Raw genomic sequence first — 23,353 nt, forward strand, 5'->3', positions numbered from 1 at the left:
TTGTGCATTATGAGGTACAGCTCTAGTGTTCCGCACTCGCTGGTAATATGGTCTTTATGCTGGTTAGAACTTTGCCTCATTCAGTCGTGGACAGGTACAGCCTATTTACATCTGCGCTTGCATGTAGGGCTTTATAAACAGTAACTCCATTTTCTCCTTGTTGATATAGAGGATGTCTCTCATATTCCATTCTATATTATCCCATCCGCTACATCTGACAATCGGCACAACAGAGGTACTAATTGTCTAGAAGACGTTTCCTTCGCTGAGCTTGGACACCGATCCCTGCCGAATACTTTCTTCTGTTGTTTTCAGAAACTGTTTCCGACCTGACGCCGTGCCATGTTAAACTCTTCCGCCTTTGACTGCCAACCAGAACCTTTCCTTATTGCTGGAAGCTTGCTCTCTTCAGCCTATCCTAAGGAAGGATGGCTGCTACTAATCCTCTATCTCCCAACTTTTGTGATATCTTTAATTTTTGAAGTAACTGAATCTATCCTAGAATAATTTCGAAACGTCAGTCTTCTTAAACGGTAACTTTCTTTCTTGTCGCCAGTATGGATTCCAGTAGGAACTCCTCATTGTCGATCTTTTCACCTTCCATTTTGATTTTTTGTCATCCATACTTCTGGACTTAGAGGAAACCTTTGCCAACCTTTGCCATCACTATGCACTTTATATCTCAAGACTTTCGACCGAATCTGTTACAAATCTTTCATTTTCAAACTGCCCCCTAATGGTTTGTATTCTTCTGTTTATAAAACCTATTATAGACGGCCACAGTTTTCTAGCGCTATCAATAATAGTGTTTTCTCAGTGTTCAGTCATGTCTGTAACTCTCCTCCATTCAGCAGTAATCTGAGCTGCACATCTAGCCCTGTCCACACATACGTTACGGAATTAAACTTTCACATTTCTATCCGCTTTTGACGGCGTACATCGCTGCAGTTACTTCAGTAGGTTTTCGGAGGAGGCTGTGATAGAGATGAATTCTAAATTGTCTGTTGATTCTGACTGAAGTTACAGATAAGTTGTTTTTAATACATCAAAAACTCACCTCCTACGTCCTTCAGCTGCCTAAATTTTCCACTAGAATATACAGTACATTAATATTCTGCAATACACAGCTCTGACCTTCGTCATCTTTTAATATCCCGGGAGATCCTTCTTTCGAGACCCGTCTGGCAAATATCACATTAGCTCATTTGCAAAATCTCCTTCCAAGAAATGGGTGTGCTAAACCACTTCCGTATTTCTGTTACACCTGGAAAGTTGTTGACTCTGTACAGGGGTCTAATTCGTCTGTGTGTGGAGCACAGCTCTCGTGTGTGAAATAGGCTTACTGAATACATACATCCTTCTAGACAGGGTAGAATCATATGCTTTTCGTCTCATTAACTCCCCTCCTCTTGGTGAGTTCCTTGAACCTTTACCTTCAACGCAATTTTGCATCATTATCTCTCTTCTATCACTGGTTCAGTAGTCTCGACTCTTCTGAACTTTGTGCATACATGCCTCCTCCATTACAGCAGGTGCAAAGCACCCACCTGGCAACACACTCTCAATCCTCATCTGTCCAAATCTAATGCATGGGTTGACCCGATACTCTGTCCTTCATGTATGCAGCAGTCATCTCGGTAACTGCCTTCTTCAGCCTGTATTCCTCTCTGCATATGTCCTCCAGTCTTTTAATTGCAATGTGTCCAGGTATTTCGAAGTGAACGGATCTCTAATTTAGCTGACTTTTGCTTATAATCATTTTTAAAGAACCATCGCCAGCCACCCTTCCTTTAGTTCTTTCTCCTGCCTAACAAAAAGTTGACTTGAGGCTCCCCTGGCTTCAGGGAAAAATACATAGCAGCCTCTACCCCCTCTTCTATTTATTTATTTATTTATTTATTTAAAATCCAGTTTCTTTCTCGGGTCAACCCACCACTCCTGCTCCGAGAGAGATGAGGTGGGAAGCGGAGGGACTTACGCGAGGTCCTCGAATATCTTCTCTGTTGACCAACTTTTCACTTTCGCTCCGAAGTTTCCGTTGACACTGACAAAACTTGTTGTCGATCCGTATTTTCTTTCACTCGCCTCCTTTCCCTGTCCTTCTCACTGTATTTCATTAGTTTCGTTGCTCTGAATTTCGCTTGTCTTTTTTTAAAAAATTTTGCCAATAAAATTTCCCATGCAAGAGCTCCCTAACACACAGTACCAGGAACTCTCTAATAAGGGGAAAAAATAGTAACTGACAAACCGGTATCACTTCGTGGTAAGTATAGCAATCTTATAGTCGCGGCGCGCGACTCTGAGGTTTATATTATCGTACCCTGGCAACCGACCCCCCAACAGTGAGTCCGATTTCGTATATAATACGAGCCGCATGTGATTCGTGTATAATATGTTCGTGTATAACAATATTCGTGTATAATGTATTCGTGCATAATAATATGACTCGTGTATAATTTCATACGAAATCGGACGCACTTTTGAATGGTAGGTTGCCAGGGTACGATAATGACATCCTCAGAGTTATGCGCCGCTACTATAGTAATATGATATTTACCATGTCACACGCTTTTTAAACTATATATATATATATATATATATATATATATATATACAGTATATAAGAGCCTCTGTGGTACAGTGGTAGAGTGTGCGTTTCGAACGCTGGTGAGTGCGGGTACGCCTCCCGCCACAGTTGCAAAAACTTTGGGAAGCGTTCAATAAGCCACTTGCTACTTTGGCGGACACAAGGGGTGCTGTGGTTAAACCAGTCGCATACTAGAATGCTTGCACCCAATCGGCTCAAGGGGGACCGATTACACTTGGTTCACAGACTACTCACACATGCAAAGCCACAACAACACTACAATTACACTTACAAGCACTGCTCACTCTACTTACAATCTCTGCCAGATAGCCTAAGCCACTTGGTAGAGATACATTGGCTGTATCGTCCCTGCTTCGGTAGGGATAGGCCGGTCCTGCGGTGGACCTCAATGACTGAGGATGATATATATATATATATATATATATATATATAAGAAAGAGCACTCAGAGAGTGTGTATATATATATATATATATATATATATATATATATATATAAGAAAGAGCACTCAGAGAGTATATATATATATATATATATATATATATATATATATATATATATATATATATATATATATATATATATGCTCTTGAGTACACCGCTTCCCGTCCGATCAGCGAAGTTAAGCAACGTTGGGTCTGGTTAGTATTTGGATGGGTGACCCCTGGGAACACCAGATGCTGTTGGCATCCCTACGTGTCAGGTGGGGTTGGTGGAGGATTAGTGCCCCTCCCTGTAAAACAATTAACTCTAAGCCGTTGGCCACCCCGTTTGGGATACATGGCGTCTGGCAATGAATGAATGAAAAAAAAAAAAAAAAAAAAAAATATATATATATATATATATATAAATATATATATAAAAATAGATATATATATAAGAAAGAGCACTCAGTACAGCAACTGGACGAAGGGATATTTGACTTTGCCCTATGACCTTGACCTTTGCAAAACTACTCAAAATCCATTACTTTATTCTTGCATAACCCTTAACCCTTCCACTAACATTGTTTCAAAGTAAATCACAACTTTTTCAGTTGACTTTGCTTAGTGACCTTGGCATTTGACCTTTCCCTGTGACCTTAACCTTTGTTCTCAAAATCGACTCCCTTTGTGTCTTAAACTGAACCTCAACAAAGCTTAGTCCACATTAGATAAGACATATTTAAGTCTACCTAGCCATTTGTGACCTTGACCTTCGATCACTTGTTCTCAAATAATAGGTCAACCACTTGGGTGACCCTCTAATCATTCACAAAAGCTTTTGCCAAATGATATCAGAACTATCTACCTATCTGTCTATCTATTGCCAGACGCCTCAATCCCGTAAGGGGTGGCCACAAATAAATCGCCTCCATGTCGCCCTGTCCAAAGCCATTTCACTGCCCTGCTCCAAGTTCACACTCCTCTCTCTCATATACCTCTCCACTCCATCTCTCCATCTCGTCCTCGGGCACCCCCTTCCTTCCCTCCCCTCCACCTCACTCGCATACACTCTCCTCGTTAGTCTCTCGCTCTCCATCCTCTCCACATCCTCCTCTATTGGCATTTTGTTCAAACACAAAGGTCGAAATTTAACCTTACCATGTGACTCTGATCTTTGACCTGTTATTCTCAAAAGTGACCTTGGTTTTTGCCTGATCCTTTACCCTTCCACTAAATCAAAACTGATCTTGCTTTGTGACCTTGACCTTTAATCTATTGTTCTGAAAGACAATACGCATAATCCCTCTCTTACTCTCAACCTTTCCACCAACTTTAATTCAAATAAGAGGAAGACTGAGTCATTTTGTTCACACACACACACACACACACACACACACACACACACACACAATCTGTTGCCTGTGTGTGTGTGTGTGTGTGTGTGTGTGTGTGTGTGTGTGTACATGTAAGTGGGCAGTTCCATAATTCAGAACTCTGAAAATTAACGGGCTTATATATATTCTTTAATATTTTTGTATCGAAAATAGGGCAAACTACAATAATTCTTCATTTTCAAGAGTATTCTCAGGCTTCTCAGAATTTCACCAGATCTGTGAGACAGTAAACATTCTAATTAAGCGATGTGTAGGCTGCGTGAGGACCAAACTTTTGTCAGTGATACAGAATGAAGGGACGATAAACTGATTCGTCAGAAAGATCAAGGGGTCAAGGGTCAAGATCATTTGAGGTCGACTTAGTTTATCTTAAGTCTCACTTCAACCCACAATGAGCTTTGTCATGGAGGATGTATGGCGACTCCGTGTGCAAGGCTAGGATGAAACATAACGAGCTAGAGGGACCCATGTTCTCGGCGTTTATTTTATTTATTTATTTTTTTTATGGAAGGTAGACAGAACCAGTGGCTGGAAGTCGGCAAGATTGCTCTCTCCAAGAAAAAAAAAAAAACGACTGAGAGAACCTACTTCAAGATAGCTCACTTGGAGATGCCTGGCCAGGGTGGGGAAGGGCAGGCCTAAGACTGGAGATCAAGAAGTGAGAGAGGAATGGAACTATGACAGCCTCTTCAATAACTTCCAAGCACCAGCACAACTATTTGGTTATCTCGTCTGCCGCAGGTACTTCCTCCACCCCCCCCCAGACACCTGCCACACACACACCCCAGACACCTGCCACACACACACCCCAGACACCTGCCACACACACACCCCAAACACCTGCCACACACACACCCCAGACACCTGCCACATACACACCCCAGACACCTACCACACACACACCCCAGACACCTGCCACATACATACCCCGGACTCCTGACACATACACACCCCACACACCTGCCACATACACACCCCAGACTCCTGACACATACACACCCCAGACACCTGCCATACACACACCTCAGACACCTGCCACACACACACCTCAGACACTGCCACACACACACACACCTCAGACACCTGCCACACACCTGCCACACACACACATATCCCAGACACCTGCCCCCCCCCACACACACACACCTCAGACACCTGCCACATACACACCTCAGACACCTGCCACACACACACACACACACACACACACACACACACACACACACACACACACACACACCAGACACCTGCCACACACACACCCCCCAGACACCTGCCACATACACACCCCAGACACCTGCCACACACACACCTCAGACACCTGCCACACACACACACACACACACACACACCAGGGGTGCACCCGGGAGGGAGGGCCGGGCCCAGGCCCCCCCCCTTAGATCTCTGGGTCCTTTAAAAATTTATATGTATTTACTTCGATAACAGCAAAACATGAAAAACTTGCAAGTACAAACAAAGAGTAACAATAAGGCAGCAGCTCTTTGACTCTAAACCTGCATATGGCCTCCCACTTATTATCGGATTACCTGACCTCATCTCACTAAGGGCCCCCTCCTTAGAAAATTCCTGGGTGAGCCCCTGCAGACACCTGCCACACACACACCCCAGACACTTCCCCCCCCCTCCAGACACCTGTCACCATAGAGGTAGGAGTAGGTAGAGGCGGCATAAGGGATTAACCACGGGTAGGTCAGAGTGAGGCCGACAGACCTGACTCGACCAACATGGCGGCGACCCCTTTGACAGCTGTCTGACTTGGTTTCGCTGACCAGGCGGGAGTGTTTTCTTAGTTGCTAACAGAAAAAATGAGGAAGAAAGTAGATTATGAATGGAAGGAGAAAAGAAAGTAGTTAACGAATGAAAAAAAAGGAAGCATTTAAGAATATATGGTAAAATGAAGGATGGAAGACAGATAGATGATTTAAAATAATATACATCAGCACATTATGAAAAAAGTTTATATCTATTATTCTATATAATATTCAGCTTGACTTTACTAACTCCAGTCATATACATAATGTACACTTACAAATTATAATTCACTCTAAAGATACTCACCGGTGAAATGTAATGGATGGGTCAGATTTCTTATCTCCTTTTTCTTTACACCCAAATGCGGCACAGGTGGTGGGCATTTTTTGAGTCTTAGGTTATTTGATGGTGAGTTACAACTTAGGACAGAACGTCTCACACCCACAGCTGAACTACAACTAAAACCAGAGGTAGAATGAAGTCTACTTTGTTTCTGGCATTCTCCCTGAAGCATACCAGGTGGACACACAGCTGGAGGTATTAAAGGCTTAATAATCTCATGGCCACACCCACGGAGGTAGGATTAGGACTGTTACCTCTATGTGCACAGCCATAGAGGTAGGAGTGCACAGCAATCTTCTTCGTCAAGTAGGTGTTGCCGTGACCTCTTGACTTGACCAATATGGCCGTTTGACAGTTCTCTGGCTTCACCGGAGCCTTCTCACGCCGACTCTACCCTAATCCTACCTCTATGCCTGTCACACACACACCTCAGACACTTGCCACACACACACCCCAGACACCTCCCACACACACACCCCAGACACCTGCTATACACCCCCCCCCCCAGACACCTGCCACACACACACTCCAGACACCTGCCACGCACACACACCCCAGACACCTCCCACACACACACACCAGACACCTGCTGTACACACACACCCCAGACACTTCCCACACACACTTACCCCAGGCATTTGGCACAGATACCTACTGACTGCGACTGAAGTTGCCGATGACGTGGCTGCCTCATACTGGCAACATCTCTCTCTGTAGTCCGGACTGGCAGGAAACTTTCGGTCATGACTTTCGTGTTAATCTGACCAGAGAGAGAGAGAGAGAGAGAGAGAGAGAGAGAGAGAGAAATTACCCCTATTAACATAAAAAATCGCTGTATACGCTAATTATCCACATACATTTACTGCCTAATAAAAATAAAGTCAAACATGAATGACGTAGTAAAAGCGGATTCGTTGTTGAAAATCCTCGGTGAAATTGCTTTTACTTACTGTACTTTGATATGGATCTTTTTGTGTAATCCAGTATATGATTTTTAGCTTATTTTTGGCTATCTTATTATGCAGAGACTCACTACGCTTGCCATATCACTAAACATTGCTGCTACATAATTATTCCTGGTGTGCATAGCTAATATAATAAAGGAAATGTAATTATTACTTAAACAGCACTATTAAAGGTATTTGCATTCATTGATTTAGTACATTCCTAGTGCACATCTGAGTACTTTTTATCGTATTATACACTAGTGCTAATATGTTCAATGTATATATTCTTAATAAACAATATAAATACGGTTTCATACACTCTTCTGTCTATTTATTGCCAGACGCCTCAATCCCTTAATGGGTGGCCACAAACAAATCGCCTCCATGTCGCCCTGTCCACTGCCACTTCGCTGTCTTGCTCCCAGCTCTGACCTCCCTCTCTCGTATACCCCTCCACTCCATCCCTCCCACTCATCCTCGGCCTCCCCCTTCCTCCCCCTCCCTCTTACACACTTAATCCATATTATTAGTTTAAATCTGTTTCTGGCACTTAGTATAAATTTATTGACATATTCCTTGCTTTACCAAATCCCGACTGAAAAATCTCGAATGAACTTAGGTATCTATAAAGTTTTTGTGACATCTAAATTACTCATTCCTGCCGTGCCCTCAGACTCTCTTCTCTCTCCCAGGGATTTACTAACACTTATATACACTTCACATCAATAACACATATTTTACTACTATCACCCCTAATGTTATTATTCAGCTTAGGGGAGACTGATCTAAATGGATGGCACTGATGCCTCCTGCAATACCCTCTTGGCTACGAGATTATCTTTTCCTTAGTTCAGTGATGTCGTCTGGAGGTAGGGATGATTAAAGAGAATGATAAACAATCGGCTTCTGCGGGTTGATCACTACGCACGACCGAAATCACCAGCCAATGATGTAAACCACGTACGGTTGTATGGAATGGGGTATATAAGACAAGTAAGTGGAAATATAAAGCCATATTATTAAGAAAGTGGTCTGTTGCAACACCTTATGGTGGTACTTTCATGGACATTGCCTCTCAATTCCATCTAATGTATGAGGCACAATGTATGTATCTGTTAGCATGTTTGTCCTAGACGCACAGTGAGAAACCTTCACCTTGACCAGGCTTTAGGCAGCTCCTCCCTCACCTTGTAGGAAGTACCGTGGTGGGGGCCGCAAACTGCCAGATATCACTTGCCTCACATGGATAAGAGTAAAGGCCGAGTCAGGAGGCCGCGAAAAATAGGCTGAAGTGAGTAGTGCGAGCATGGTATATATATATATTTTTTTTTTTTACCTTAATTCACCTCGCACAAAATAATTAAAAGGCAAATGTTGATACAGATCTGTACAGACATATAGGTGGACATGATGACAGGTATGAAGAGTGACCTACTTAGAAATACATTTTTACCAGCGGCATATGACCCTGGCTGTTGCTCCACCAGTTCTTTTGTTTACTAAATCAGTTACCATTTTTAATTATGAAATACCAGGGAAAACTGCAGCATCTGTCTCTGTATCCGACTGTTGGCATAGAGACAACATTTCGTTCACAGAGGCCCTGCAGTCCTCGTACGGGCCACACACCACATGTTACCATTTTGGCGTTTATGTTCATTGCCCATACATAATAATAATATGGTTCTCATGCAGGGCTGCTGTAAAGAAATAAGGGTAAGCGTATTTTATGACATGTTCATTCGTTTTCTCAAAGATGCGAGAAACGAAATTAAAACCATTGATCTATTCCCTGCCTTCACCTGGGATCCATCTCTCGTTTTCTCGGGGAAAAAAAAAAATCGTCTAAACACCTGACCATCAACAGTCCCGCATGGAATAATGGTGTCATACATTAATACCAAAATTATCTGCCTAACTCCGCCAGATACCAGATAAATGGTGACCTTTTGTATGGAATTTACTTGCACTACATCGGGCAAAATGGTCTGTTGTACACCGGGAAAAAGAAGAATGCTCCGCTGTGTCGGCAATTGTTGTGTTATATAGGCAGTAGTGGAGGTGGATGGCTATGAGAATTGTGTTGTCAAGTGCCGACAGTGTAGACTGTGGCAGTGTGGTGTTGGGTGACGGTGGTTGTTGGCAGCATGATGGCGGTCACTGGTGGTGTGGAATGGTGTCAGTGGATGGTGGCAATATGGTAGGATGCTGGCACTGTAATGATGCATCTATCCAGTGGTTGCGGTATCGTGGTTTTGTGTTGGCAAATGTATTGTTACGTTGGGTAGTGATAAAGTGGTAATAGTTTGGTAAAGGCCTAGTTGTGGTACTGTGATTGTGTGGTTGTAGTGGGATGGAGACCTAATGATGAAAATGCAGTATAGTAATAGTATGGTTGTTGAAGACGACGGCAGAATATGGCGTGAGAGAGTTGGAAAATCTGAGGTAGATGAAATTCACAAGGAGGTTATAACTACCTTGCTGTGACGGCTAAATGTAGACTTCAGGGTGGTGATAATAACTGATGGCACTCTGATTATAAATACGTAACATAACAGTGTAGGAATAACATTGCGCTGGTGGCAGGAACACAAACCCAGCCAACTAACAGTGGTCGGTAAAGACACTCCAGTGTAATACTGGTTCAGTCACTCCCCGACAACGCACTAACAGGTATACAGTATAGGCAGTGACACCCTTTATAAACACTGCATACATGGGATGGGGGAAGGAGGGAGGTGGGAGATTATGAGAGTCACAGAAATAATGTTGGTGAAAAGAGAGGATTGCCAGGTGACCATAGAGGGCATGCTATCAATCAGAGTATGAAAGTGAAGTGCACTGGACTAAGAAGTGTATACAGAAACAAGGCAAGGTTAAGGATAGAGAGTTAGGATGGAAAGAAGTTGAGTGTGGAACAGCAGGGTATATAAAACAAAAAGATGGTAGGATGACCTTCAACGGATTTAAGTTGTTGGAACTGGACCAGAAAGATGTATTACCGGGTAACGAACAAATGATAATACCGCGTATAAATCTTCTGCCTTTAAACAGAAGGAAGGTGGAGGTCGCTGATCTCACCCCCATCTCTCACTGTGTGGTCAGTAAACATATCTTAACTAGCTAGAGTACAGTAACTAGTTCTCAGTTAAAGCCACTTCGGACGAAAGAATCGATACAAGTCTTTTGATATATAGAAAGGTGCTTGGAATACTTCAAAGCTTTAGATTATGTGCTTGTATATGCATGAGTCAGAGTCCTGCTTAAATATACCTACTTGCCATTGAATAAACCCCTCACTCTACAACCTTTCCCCAAAAAATACTTTTACGGAAAAAATCGTAGTGTCACACGAGTTTCTATATTCTGTCAGTGGGTTCAAGTAATCCGCCTAAAAATTCTGCAATCCCTGAGGCGGCCAATGAATGCCACAAATGTCAGTCCGGCTTAATCTTTTCCCGAGCGGATTAATTGGCGAGGGAATACCCGCTCCCCCACCCAACACATCCTGGTTTTAACGCAGAACTCGGTAGCAACGAAATTTCAGGAGTTTGGTTTCAGCTTAAAAACGAAACCACATTCCAGGATTCTACCTAACGTCTTTCTAATGACTGTCTGACGTCTTTTGCTGGTTTCTCATCATTAGTGGCCATGACAGAAACACCATGCCGTCGTATCCTATCTCATACACACGCCTTCATTTCTCGCGTCTCCCTCCTGCATATCATCACACCATTTTGCAGTCAGACAATCATTTTATCGTACCGTTGCTTCCCAAACTATATCACATTTCTAAATACACATCAAAACATCATCACAGAATACCAGTATCACGTCACATCATTCACCACAATTACACACCACACCACACTACATACCACACCACACCACACCACACCACCATCACACCTTACCACACCACCATCACACCAGACCACACCACTCCAAACCACCATTGTACAACACACACACACACACACACACACACACACACACACACACACACACACACACACACACACACCACATCCTCACAGTCAATAGTTGTGATGCTTGGGTGACACGTTTCCGACAATGAAAACTTCTTCAAGTCAGCAGCTTCTGTTATAAGACCATCTTTGTATTTGTTTTACTGACGTGGTGGGACGATGAGGTCAAGAGGTCAAGAACATAAGAACATAAGAAGAGAGGATAACTGCAGTAGGCCGGTTGGCCCATGCTAGGCAGCTCCTAGAAGAGTAACTGAACTACTAGAATGAGATAAGGATAGCAAAGAAGAAGGCTCTCCCCCGCCCTCCAAACCCTCCAGCCGAAGCCGGCAGGAAAAAGTCAGAAAGAACACCACGCCGTATAGAAAAACTGGCATGGACATTTTACAGGAAAGTGTGAAAGGAGAATAGAGACTATCATAGTGTAACCTGAAAAGAAAATTTATTTTTGAATTAGTATTGGTTATAATATTTTCTTTATTCTATATCCACCCCTTTTTTGTCATATGCTTATCTAGCCTATGCTTGAAACTCTCAATGGAAGAGGCAGCAACTACTTTACTAGGTAGCTTATTCCATTCGTCTACTACTCTATTACCAAACCAATTTCTACCGATTTCCTTACTGAAACGGAATTTTTCTAGTTTGAAACCATTATTTCTAGTTCTATCCTGTATGCTCACTTTAAGTACCTTGCTAATATCTCCCTTATTTATACCATTCATCCACTTAAAAACCTCAATTAAGTCTCCCCTTACTCTACGCCTCTCTAGCGAATGCAGACTTAGTCTTTTCAGTCTGTCTTCATATGACTGGTTCCGGACGTCATGTATCATTTTAGTCATTCTTCTCTGTACATTTTCTAACGAATTAATATCCATTCTATAGTAAGGACACCAAAATTGTACTGCGTAGTCTAAATGTGGCCTTACTAATGCTAGATAAAGTTTCAGTATTACTTTAGATGATCTATTGCTCACGCTTCTCGAAATAAATCCTAGGACCCTATTTGCTTTATTTCTCGCATTAATGCACTGTTGCCTAGGTTTAAGGTCGTTACTAATCATAACTCCTAGATCTCTCTCGCATTTCAGATTTGCTAATTTCTTTGTTATCTAAGCTGTATTTAGTATCTCCAATGGTCTTGCCTACGTTAAGTACTTTACATTTTTCAACGTTAAATTCCATTTGCCAAGTTTTAGACCATTTGGACAATGTATCGAAGGTCTTTTTTGTAAGTAATGGCAATCGTCTGTCGAGTTAATGTTACGCGATATTTTTTTATCGTCGGAAAATTTGATGATTCTTCTATTGACTCCTAAGTCTAGATCATTTATATATTTTATATATAATAAGGTACCGAGTACTGAACCCTGCTGGTACACCGCTAGTTACTAATCCCCAGTCCGACTTAGTTCCATTTATTAATACTCTCTGCTTTCGTCCTTTCAGCCAGGATTCTATCCATTTTAAGATATCGCCGTCTATACCGTGTGCTCGAACCTTTCTAACTAACCTTTCGTGTGGGACTCTATCAAAGCTTTACTAAAGTCCAGATAAATAACATCGTAAGCTTTATCGCTATCTACTGCCTCATAGACCTCCGAGTAGAATGACAACAAATTTGTGAGGCAGGATCGTCCTTGCCTGAATCCGTGCTGACTTTCGTTTATAAGATTAAATCTTTCTAAGTGTTCTCTAATCCTATTTGCCAAAATTGACTCTAACATTTTTCCTACTATAGACGTTAGACTTATCGGACGATAATTCGACGCAGCTGATTTATCACCCTTTTTAAAGATGGGCACTACGTTTGCGGTTTTCCACGCCTCTGGAACTTCTCCTGAACTTAAAGAGTCATTAAATAACGTTAAAAGTGGCTGACATAATTCTTCTTTGGTTTCTTTTATAATTTTTGCATATATATCGTCCGGACCTGGCGATTTTTGAGGTTTTAACTTGTTAATTTCTTTCAATACGTCCTCCTTACTAATGGTTATTTTACTAAGAATATTTTCCGTATTCTCATGGTAAATATTTGCTGCTTGAGGGACCAGGCTTAGATTTTCCTTGGTGAATACTGATATGAAATAATTATTTAGGATGGAGCACATTTCTTTATCTTCACTGGTAATGTCACCTGATTCTGTTCTGAGTGGTCCTATCCTATCTTTATTTTTCGTTCGGTACATTTGATAAAAACCCTTGGGGTTTACTTTTGATTCACTGGCAACCTTAATTTCATAACTTCTCTTTGCTTTTCTTATCTCCCTCTTTACTTCTCTATTTAAAATTGTGTACCGGTTACGTAAGTGTTCCTCTCCACGTTTTATTTTTCTATATATTCCTTTCCTTTGGCCTATGAGAGATTTTAATCTGTTGTTTAACCATCTTGGTTCTGAATTGTTAGTTCTAAACGGTTTTGAAGGAATATATCTATCTTGGCCTCCGTATATTATATTTATTAACTCGTTATACTTCTCACTGGTCGAACGTCTGTTTGGTACTGGAGCTGAGTTAATTTCCGTCACCTGGACTACATTCCTATCTACCCCCCCCCCCTCACAGACACCTGACGGACATCCCCACGTGCTTCCTGCGCCTGACCTATGACCTGGGGATCCCCACTAACCTGACATTCCCTCAAATAGCTAATCTCCCTGTGGAATACCGTTCGAAAATAAGCTCTTAAGCCATCGAAATCTCCTAGACGAAAATTAGGAACGGTGGAAGTATTTTCAGTGGAACAGACATCCCAAATAAATTTGAACTTAATTTCTTCATGATCGCTATTACCAAGTCGTCCACCAACCTCTATATCGCTAATGATATTTTCTTTATTAGCTAAAACCAAATCTAGTATATTATTACCTCTGGTGGGCTCCCTGATATACTGATAAAGGAAATTATCCTGTACTACCTCTAGAAATTCCTCTGACTCTGCATCTCCTGTCTGATTTCTCCAATCTATCCTTGGTAGATTAAGGTCCCCAACAATTATTACTAAGCTGGACTGTGATGCTTTCCTAATTTCCTCCCAGAGGTATTTACTATCAGCTCTACTTAATTTTGGAGATCTGTAAATTGCTCCTAAGACTAATTTCTCCCTATTGTTACTAATTTCAACCCAGACACTTTCTGTGTCCCTATTTACTTTAATGTCTGCTTTATTGTAACAGTTTAATGAATCCTTTACATAAATAGCTACCCCTCCCCCCTTTCTTCCCTGACGGTTTGACACAAAAATATTATAGCCTTTTATCTGATATTCTGCTAAAAATTCTCGAGTGTCTGTATTCATCCAAGTTTCACTAATAACGGCAATGTCTATTTTCTCTGTACAAATTAAAGCCCTCAGTTCATCCATTTTATTACGTAAACTCCGGCTGTTTGTGTCATTGGTAATAGTTTTGTGATGAAAAGCATTACCTGAGGATAAAGGGCCAAACATCTTTGTATGCCATCTCTCTCGATAGATAGATAGATAGATAGATATAGAGAGATCCATAGACAGGTAGATAGATAGATAGATATAGATATAGGTAAAGAAAGACAGATAGATACAGATACGGATAGATAGATAGATAGAGATAAGTAGATGGATAGATAGATATAGATAGATAGACAGATATAAATATATATATAGATAGATATAGATAGATAGACAGAGATATAGACAGACAGATAGATAGACAGATAGATAGCTATAGATAGACAGACAGACAGATAGATAGATAGACAGATAGATAAAGGTAGATAGACATAGTTAAATAAATAGATACAGATAAAGATATAGATACAGATATAGATAGATATATAGATAAATTGATTGACATACAGATGGATAGATAGATAGATAGATAGAGACAGACAGATATAGACGACAGATAGATACATACATACAGATAGATACATAGATAGATAGATGTAGAAAATAGGCAACAGTGAAGTGAGGTAGGCAGTGGAAAGAGTGAAAGAAAAGTGAGTTAAACGTGTAGCATTAGGAGGGGATGTGTTGCTGAGGAACTGCAGTGATACTGGAAAAGGAAGAAAGTGATATCATGGCAGAGTCAATGAGGAATGAAAGGTACAGCGATTTTGGGAGAACAAGAATAAAAGCGAATAAGGAAAAAACATAAATTGGGAAGGAGCATAAAAGGAGGGGAGGAAGAAGAAGAAAGAGAAGAAAAAGAATAAGAGTAAGACTACGAGAGGAAGAAGAAGAAGAAGAAGAAGAACAACAACAACAACAACAACAACAACAATAAGAACAACAACAAGAGGGGTCGAGGACCGGCCGTGGAGGGGTGGTGATAGAATGCTAGAGAGACAGAGTGTTAGGAAGACAGCACGAGACTGCTGAAAATTGATGACAGAAAGTGTTGTGTGAAAGAGGAACGCTGCAGAGTTCAGAACAAATGCAGGAACGAATGAAAGCGCACACTCACACACACACACACACACACACACACACACACACACACACACACACACACACACACACACACACTCCAGAGCTGAGGTTGCGAATTACTGAAATCATTGCAGATGCAGTATAGGTACAGTTCCATTCTCTGCAGGTGCGGTTAAGGTACGACTGTATTCTCTCCACTGCGGTACAAGTGCGGAAGTGTAATTATGAATGAAAAAGAGTGAATCATGTGGAAGAAACATGAGATCCAACTCCAGGCACGCTTTAGGACTGCCTATAATGTTCTATGTATTATGGCCACCAGTAGGTCTACACTTAGTGAAAGACATTTTAATATAGCTAGGCATGTAGTGTCATCTAGGAGAAGGACAAGCCTAAAGTCATCCTGTGTCGATATCCTATTCGGTAATTCAAACGTAAATGCTAAGGGTAAAGAGAAGTAGATATGACAGCAACAGAAGCAATAACAGGATGGGTAATCAATTTCCACAATCGTGTCACAAAGCTTAATGAAATCCTAACAAATATTTCATAACCATATCCCAGTAAAATCATTGCCATCCTTTCCTTGTTTAATGTTCTCCTTTCTATATCATACCTTTAGAAACAAGAAAAATGGTGGTAAGTATGCTGTATATGCTTGCTCCTGATTAAGTAATGTCCAAAGTCTAGTATGTGGGTATATGACTACAGTGCAAATTGTGGGATTCTGTTCCGTGGGTGTGGTGCGGGTGTGGTTCTATGTCTTGCGGGTGCGGTGCGGGTGTGGTTCTGTCTTGCGGGTGCGGTGCGGGTGTGGTTCTATGTCTTGCCGGTGCGGTACGAGCGTGGTTCTGTGTCTTGCTGGTGCGGAACGGGTGTGGTTCTATGTCTTACTGGTGCGTTTCGGGTTCAGTCTTGAGGGAGCGGTGCAGGTGCGGGTCCAAAACAGCTAAAATTCTGCGGCTGTGGTGTGAATGCGTTTCTAACATTGCGGTTGCCGCGCAGGGGCTGGAGCAAATACTGGGACAGAGCAGAGCTCTGACACACACACATACACACACACGCACGTGCAGAGAAAGAAAGAGAGAGAGTCGTGTGTGTGTGTGTGTGTGTGTGTGTGTGTGTGTGTGTGTGTGTGTGTGTACATTTAAGTGGGCAAGTCTATAATGCAGAACTGAAAATGAACGGGCATGTTTTTCTTATAAGAAAATAGAACAAACTCTAATAGTTCTCCATTTTCAAGATAAATCTCAGGTTTCCAGGATTTTCACGAGATCCACGAGACGGTAAACATTCCACTTACGCGATGCGTAGGCTGCGTGAGGACAACATCGAGCTATGAAGTCCCTGAACATTGACTTACAGCGTGTCAATGTCCGGGAAGGGAAGATGTGTCGAGTCAATACTGATTTAGCAGCCACACTTGACCTTCTGGCGGACATTTGGGTGTGCCAGCATGAAATATTGGGAGCATATCTGGTTACCGACGTGGCACTGTAACTCTTGCCAAATTATTTCCCAAGGCCAATGGTGGAATGTTATTGTTGTAAGTACTTGTGAGGGAGTGACATCCGTGTGCATGGGAGGATGGGAGATGCTAAAGTTTCCACACAGTAAGCAAACATTAATCAGTGCACAGTATACCAAAGAATTATCAATAAGAGACCAAAATTAAGTTTGGAGATTCATGAGCAAGTTGCCTTAAGACTCGAGATCATAGGCAGTGGGTAGGACAGACTTAGTAAGACCGTTCCAGAGTTGACCACCTGTGTACATGAATGACCGAAACTACGATAGAACTCTTGCATTAGAGAGATGAACAGAAAAACGGCAAGAGTGTTTGTTTAGATGGATGCTGCATGCCTGGTGATTTAGTGAGGGAATGCACGCACTTCATGATCAAAGTAATAGTACATGAAGTAACTAACTGAGGAATTAGTGGTAATTGCAGTGGCTGGATGATTCACAAGTGGTTGACCTACAGATACTACGTTCATGTGACCTAAACCAGAGATAAGCAGAGCTGAGGTAAAAAGAGTAGGATGCGATATACTGGCAAACGCTGTTACAAGTGAAGGAGATGTTATTGTGATTTTTGTTTTATTTTTGATGGTGATGATGAAAATTATGATGATAATGATTAAGATTATGATAATGATGATGATGATGAACTGCAGAGACGGGAATAAAATAAGTTGTAACAACTAAAATGCATATTGAATCTTAATTCTACGTCCATACGTCCTGTTCATTATGAATGCTCATAGAGATCCAAGTGTGCAGGATGGTGAAAACACTGACAATAACAAGAATACTAGCTGGGTGTGGTCATGCTGGAGATCTAAATACAGACACGTATGATGATGATAATGGTTGTCGGCGGCATGAAGAACATCACAAATAAAAAAACAAAGTACATACCCAACCTACAATATGCACTACATTCCGATATTGATTTTTAAAAATGATGGTACTGACGATGATAAGGATATTGATGAACCATTTGTCTTCGTAAGAGCTCTCTCTCTCTCTCTCTCTCTCTCTCTCTCTCTCTCTCTCTCTCTCTCTCTCTCTCTCTCTCTCCTTTTCCCTTGTCCATCAGCAAGCATTTTTAGCTTTGTTTTACATGCCTTTGTCTTCATTCTCTCTCCTTCCTCTCCTTACCCTTGCATTTTACCTTATGTTCTTTCCGTTTAACATTATTTCTTAATTTTTTCCTCGGTTTTTATTCTTCTTTTCCACGCTATGCAAGGCGCCTTTATCCTTAAGACTTTTATCTCTGACTTCTTTGTGTGTCTTTCCCTGATGCTTCACCACCTGTAATTCAGGCACTGGTCGTTCTTCTTTGAGCTTCTTTCTTTCTGTCTTTTCCACTCTCATGTCTCTTGCTTCTTCATTCTTTTCTTATGTCTTAATATTCCTAGGCCCGCAAGCCTCTATCTTTTCTCTCCGCCGTTTTTTTTCACAGATTTATCTTTCTTCTCTTCTCTTTCATTTCCCTTCTACCTTTCTGTTGCTCTCTATTAAGAAACTTTCTATTCCAATCTCTTCCTCCTCAGCTCCTTTTCAAACCTCATTCAAGGCATTCTGCTCTGAGTTTTCAAATAATTTCACTCATTTCCCTCAATTTCAAATTTTTTCTTGCTTCTTCTCGCCATCTCACGTTCCTCAAGTTATCTTTTTTTTTCTTTTTTTTTCCTCCAGTCATTCCCCGTTGCTATTTAACATCTTTTTCTCCTTTCTCCCTGACCTTCTTTATCGTTCTCTGTTACTTCCTTCCTCCCTCACATTTCCCTCATTTGTATTGTTTTTCTTCGTCCTCCCAGGTTCTCTCCACATTGAGCTTCCACCTCTTGGGTTTAAGTGTCACTCGAGCCTGTTGTCTTCCCACTTAGTGGTAACCCACTTTCCTCTCCTCCTCCTCTCACGTCCGCCATTATCTCTCCCTTTCCACTACACTGCTGACTCTCTTACTTTTTTGTTCTTTCAATAATATCTTAATTTAGTTTAATCCTAATGTCCTGTACCTCATTATTGTTACACAAATATGATGAAGGATTTGGATGAGATTAATGTTGCTATTTTAATCACTTGAATTTGTGAACAATCGTGGGATATTACTGCGAGTCTGATGGATTTTTTGGTCTGTGGAATTGTCTGCTTTCCGCAAATACATAAAAGATTTAGTAAATCATGTTTCTTTTTCATATTAAGCATCATATCCTCGTTTATAAGTTATAATAATTATGGAAACTGAAATTGGTCTCTCAATTTGTAACCTGGCATGAGGGTACCTACCTTTTCCATCTCTATGCGTTATACTTTTATCTTGATTATTGTTATTTACGGTTCGTGTTATATCAGAGTTACTGAAGTTATCAACAGATTTGCCTTTCCTTCCGCCTGTGTCATTCTCTGTCCTCAGTTGGCCTTCCTTTGGCGTAGGAAACTTTTCTGTTTCCTTTATGTTATATTCTCGAAATGAACGGATCTTGAATGTGGCTGTCTGTTATCTTGTTTTTATTTTTTCTTGAAGGGAATAATTTGCGGGTTCTTGGCCTTTGGTTCCTTCTTCCTTGCACACACAAAAAATAAATCTCTCCACGTCCATCCCTTCATTGCCAACCTTTCCTTCATTTTTCCTGTCACTCTTCCATTCTTCTCTCTCGCCTATTATCTCCAGTTTCAGCCCCACCCTTCCCTACTCCGGCCCATTCCTCCCTCCTTCTAATGATCCCCTATTCACCAGATACTCATAGGCAACATTACTTCCAGCACTTCTCTCTCTCTCTCTCTCTCTCTGTAAATAATTCACCAGATATTGTTTACTCTGTTTCTGTCTACTTTTCTATCTGTCTGTCTGTCTGTCTGTCTGTCTGTCTCTGTCTGTGTCTGTCTATCTGTCCGTCTGTCTGTCTGTCTGTCTGTCTCTGTCTCTCTCTGTCTCTGTCTCTGTCTCTCTCTCTCTCTGTCTCTCTCTCTCTCTCTCACACACACACACACTCACTTTCTTAGGCTTAGCAAACCATAATCCTAGGTTTTTCTCTCGGTTTTTCTGCTGACTATTTTCCTCTTCTTGTCGAGTCCTGAAATTTCAAGGAATGTTCCCACCTCCAACCTGACCAGTACTAAGAATTTTCCCTTGAGATCAGTATTAATCAATTTCCTGGCTATTTACATCAGCTGAAATAGACCGTACAATGAACAGCAATAATACGTCGATAATGTGTGTGTCCTCCAATTTTACGACAAGGTAATTCTTCTTTAGCTAATGGACGAAGGGATCAAATGCAATCAATTTTTTCCACATCCATAATTATAGCATCTGAGGCGTTGGTGGTTGGACTTGAAGGCATAGCACAATTCAAAAGCGTATAGAGGTGGAGTAGGGTTGACTGGGTGATGGGAGAGGAAAAGCGGCAACCAAGACTCAGTGGCGTAGCCACTGGGGGGCAGGCTGGCCACTTTGCCCCCCCCCCCCTGGGAAAATTTTGGGGAAATGCTGAAAGGGATTTTTGGCATACTTCTTGTGTGACAATACAGTTTTCATAGTTTTACTACATGTATAATAAACAATATTATCTATTTCCAAAAATATTTATTTGGGAACAATAATTTCCTTTGATACTGAAAGCTGGACTAAATATTATAAAACCCTTGAGAAAAAATGACCAGTTATAACTAAACAATTTCCCTTATCACCTTAGATTATGTGGTTAATATTAGAGCTCTAATGATGTTTTGCGCTTGAATCCTGATGAGATGCAAAAATGGCCTTCCTGTCTCCTGAGCTGCATCCTCTCACTCTGCAGCCATATCCTCTCACCCTGTAGCAAGTTGCAAACAAACATTGCACAATTCTTGTTACAAACAACTGAAACATGCAGAATTTTTTAGACTGCATGAAGTAATTTTGGTCACCTCAAACTACATTTTAGAAGGTAGGCAGATATAAATATGTGTGCCAGGGGCCCCGTTTGGGTGGGGGACAGGGGAACGTGCCCTCCCTCACTTTATGGAGCCTGGGGGACAAAGTATCTTTTGTCCCCCCCACTTTTCTAGATGGAAATTTTCAGGATGAATAGCTTTACGCTGTTTTTCTTTTTTTCCTTAATGGAAAAATCCTTTCTATAAAGTAAAGTACGGTTCAGGTGATATGAAAATCATTCCTTGCTGAGCGGGGAAGGTAGAATGGTCACCTGAGTCAAGAATAAAGAGAGGTTAATCCCACTAGATGTATTTTCTTAGGTCAGTCTTGACGTATGCACCACCCCTGATGCCTGAGCCAGGGAGAAACAAACTAAAAGAAGAATTAGTGGAAAACAGAATTTCTATTGGCTACCACCACAGCAGTAGTATAAAACAGAATACCAGATTGGGGGTGGGTGCAGCAGCGAATTTTAATTTACACATTTGTGCCAAGTGGAGAGAGAGAGAGAGAGAGAGAGAGAGAGAGAAATACAATACCGCAAAGGAAAATAGAAAAAACCGATAGTATCACGAATGTGGGAAAGTGTGTGTGTTCGGAACACTCACGCCAGATCTCGAGTTTTCATTGGCCCATACATTCCAGCAGCCAATCAAAATACAGGGTTTATTTCCGAATATAATCAGATAGTATGGACGCCATTGCCTATAGTATGGCAGGTGCTGTGCCGATGTGTTGTATATTTTATCATAATTTAGTAGGTTATTAAGCAAAATAGCTGTACTTCCTTACACGTACAGAAAGATAAAGACAATAGGTAACTAATGCGCTAAGAGTACGACTGTAATGATATTAATTTATTTCTGATGACATAAAGCATCAAATCTACGAAAATTTGTGGTGACATAGTTGGGGGAAATATTCAAAGTGTTTGCCCCCCCCCCCCTGGCAAAAATCCTGGATACGCCACTGCCAAGCTGAGTTACTACTGGAATGTCTGTGGAAGGGTAAGAAGAAAGTGGTGTAGAGTGGAAAGATAGATGAGGGAATGGACGGGGAGAGACAGAAGCAAGAAAGAGGTAGTATGAAGGAGCAGAGAAGACAGAGATAGAAGGTGACTGAAAAACTTGGCTGAAAAATAGTAGGGTGAGGAAAATGGAGGTTTGATAAGATAGAATGGAAATGGAGGAGATAAAGAAAGGCAGAAAGTAGACTGTGCAGTGAATGAGCCACAAAAGCAAGATAAAACAGAGTAGGAATAACAAAGAGTGAATAGAGGATAGGAAAAAATGGGGTTTGATGAGGATGAGAACGTGTGTAAGGCAAGAAAGGAAGAATGAGAGGAAGCGGAAGAAGGAATAGAAGAAAAGAAGACATAGGAGGGAATACAAGAAGAATGAGAGGGGAAGTTAGCGGAGAGGAAGGTAAAGGAGAGAAGGAAGAGAAATGAAGTAGGTAAGCTGGTGAGAAGGAGAAAAAGAACGGGGTGAAAGGTAAAAGGGAAAAAAAAATGTCGGAAAGAAGAAGAGGGAAAAAAACATGGCACTGAATAAGAAGGCAACAGGGATCGATAACTATGGAGACTGGCTCTGGATGGGAAGAACGAGAAAAGTGGGGCCAGAAATACGGAAAAAGGTGGGAGGGAATGGAGGCTTTTACCCTGCTTTGTGAAGCTCTGCCCTAGGAGTGGCAGCGATGAAGGGGGAGTGAAGTGGGGAGGGGAGGCAGAAAGCAAATGGGCCTGGGGCAGCGGGAGGAAGGATAATGAAAAGGAAGAGCAGAGGTAGGGTGATACGCTGAAGGGAAAAAATATATAAAATAATGCAGGGACAAGAAAGAATATTGGTAGGAAATAAATAAGATAAAAAACTAGAGGCACCCCGAGGGGGAAATCACATCAGCCGCGAGTCGATATATATTTTGGGCGGCTCGGAATATGACCTTGACCTACTTTCACTAGTTTCGAACTCGTAAAATTTTGTGATGATGTCTTGAGCGGCAGCAAGGTTATCGTGCTAACAGACACAGACAGACA

Source organism: Coenobita brevimanus, chromosome 6, assembly GCF_032717465.1.
Source record: "Coenobita brevimanus isolate Jiangsu-jjx chromosome 6, ASM3271746v2, whole genome shotgun sequence".
In the NCBI taxonomy this organism is placed as follows: domain Eukaryota; kingdom Metazoa; phylum Arthropoda; class Malacostraca; order Decapoda; family Coenobitidae; genus Coenobita; species Coenobita brevimanus.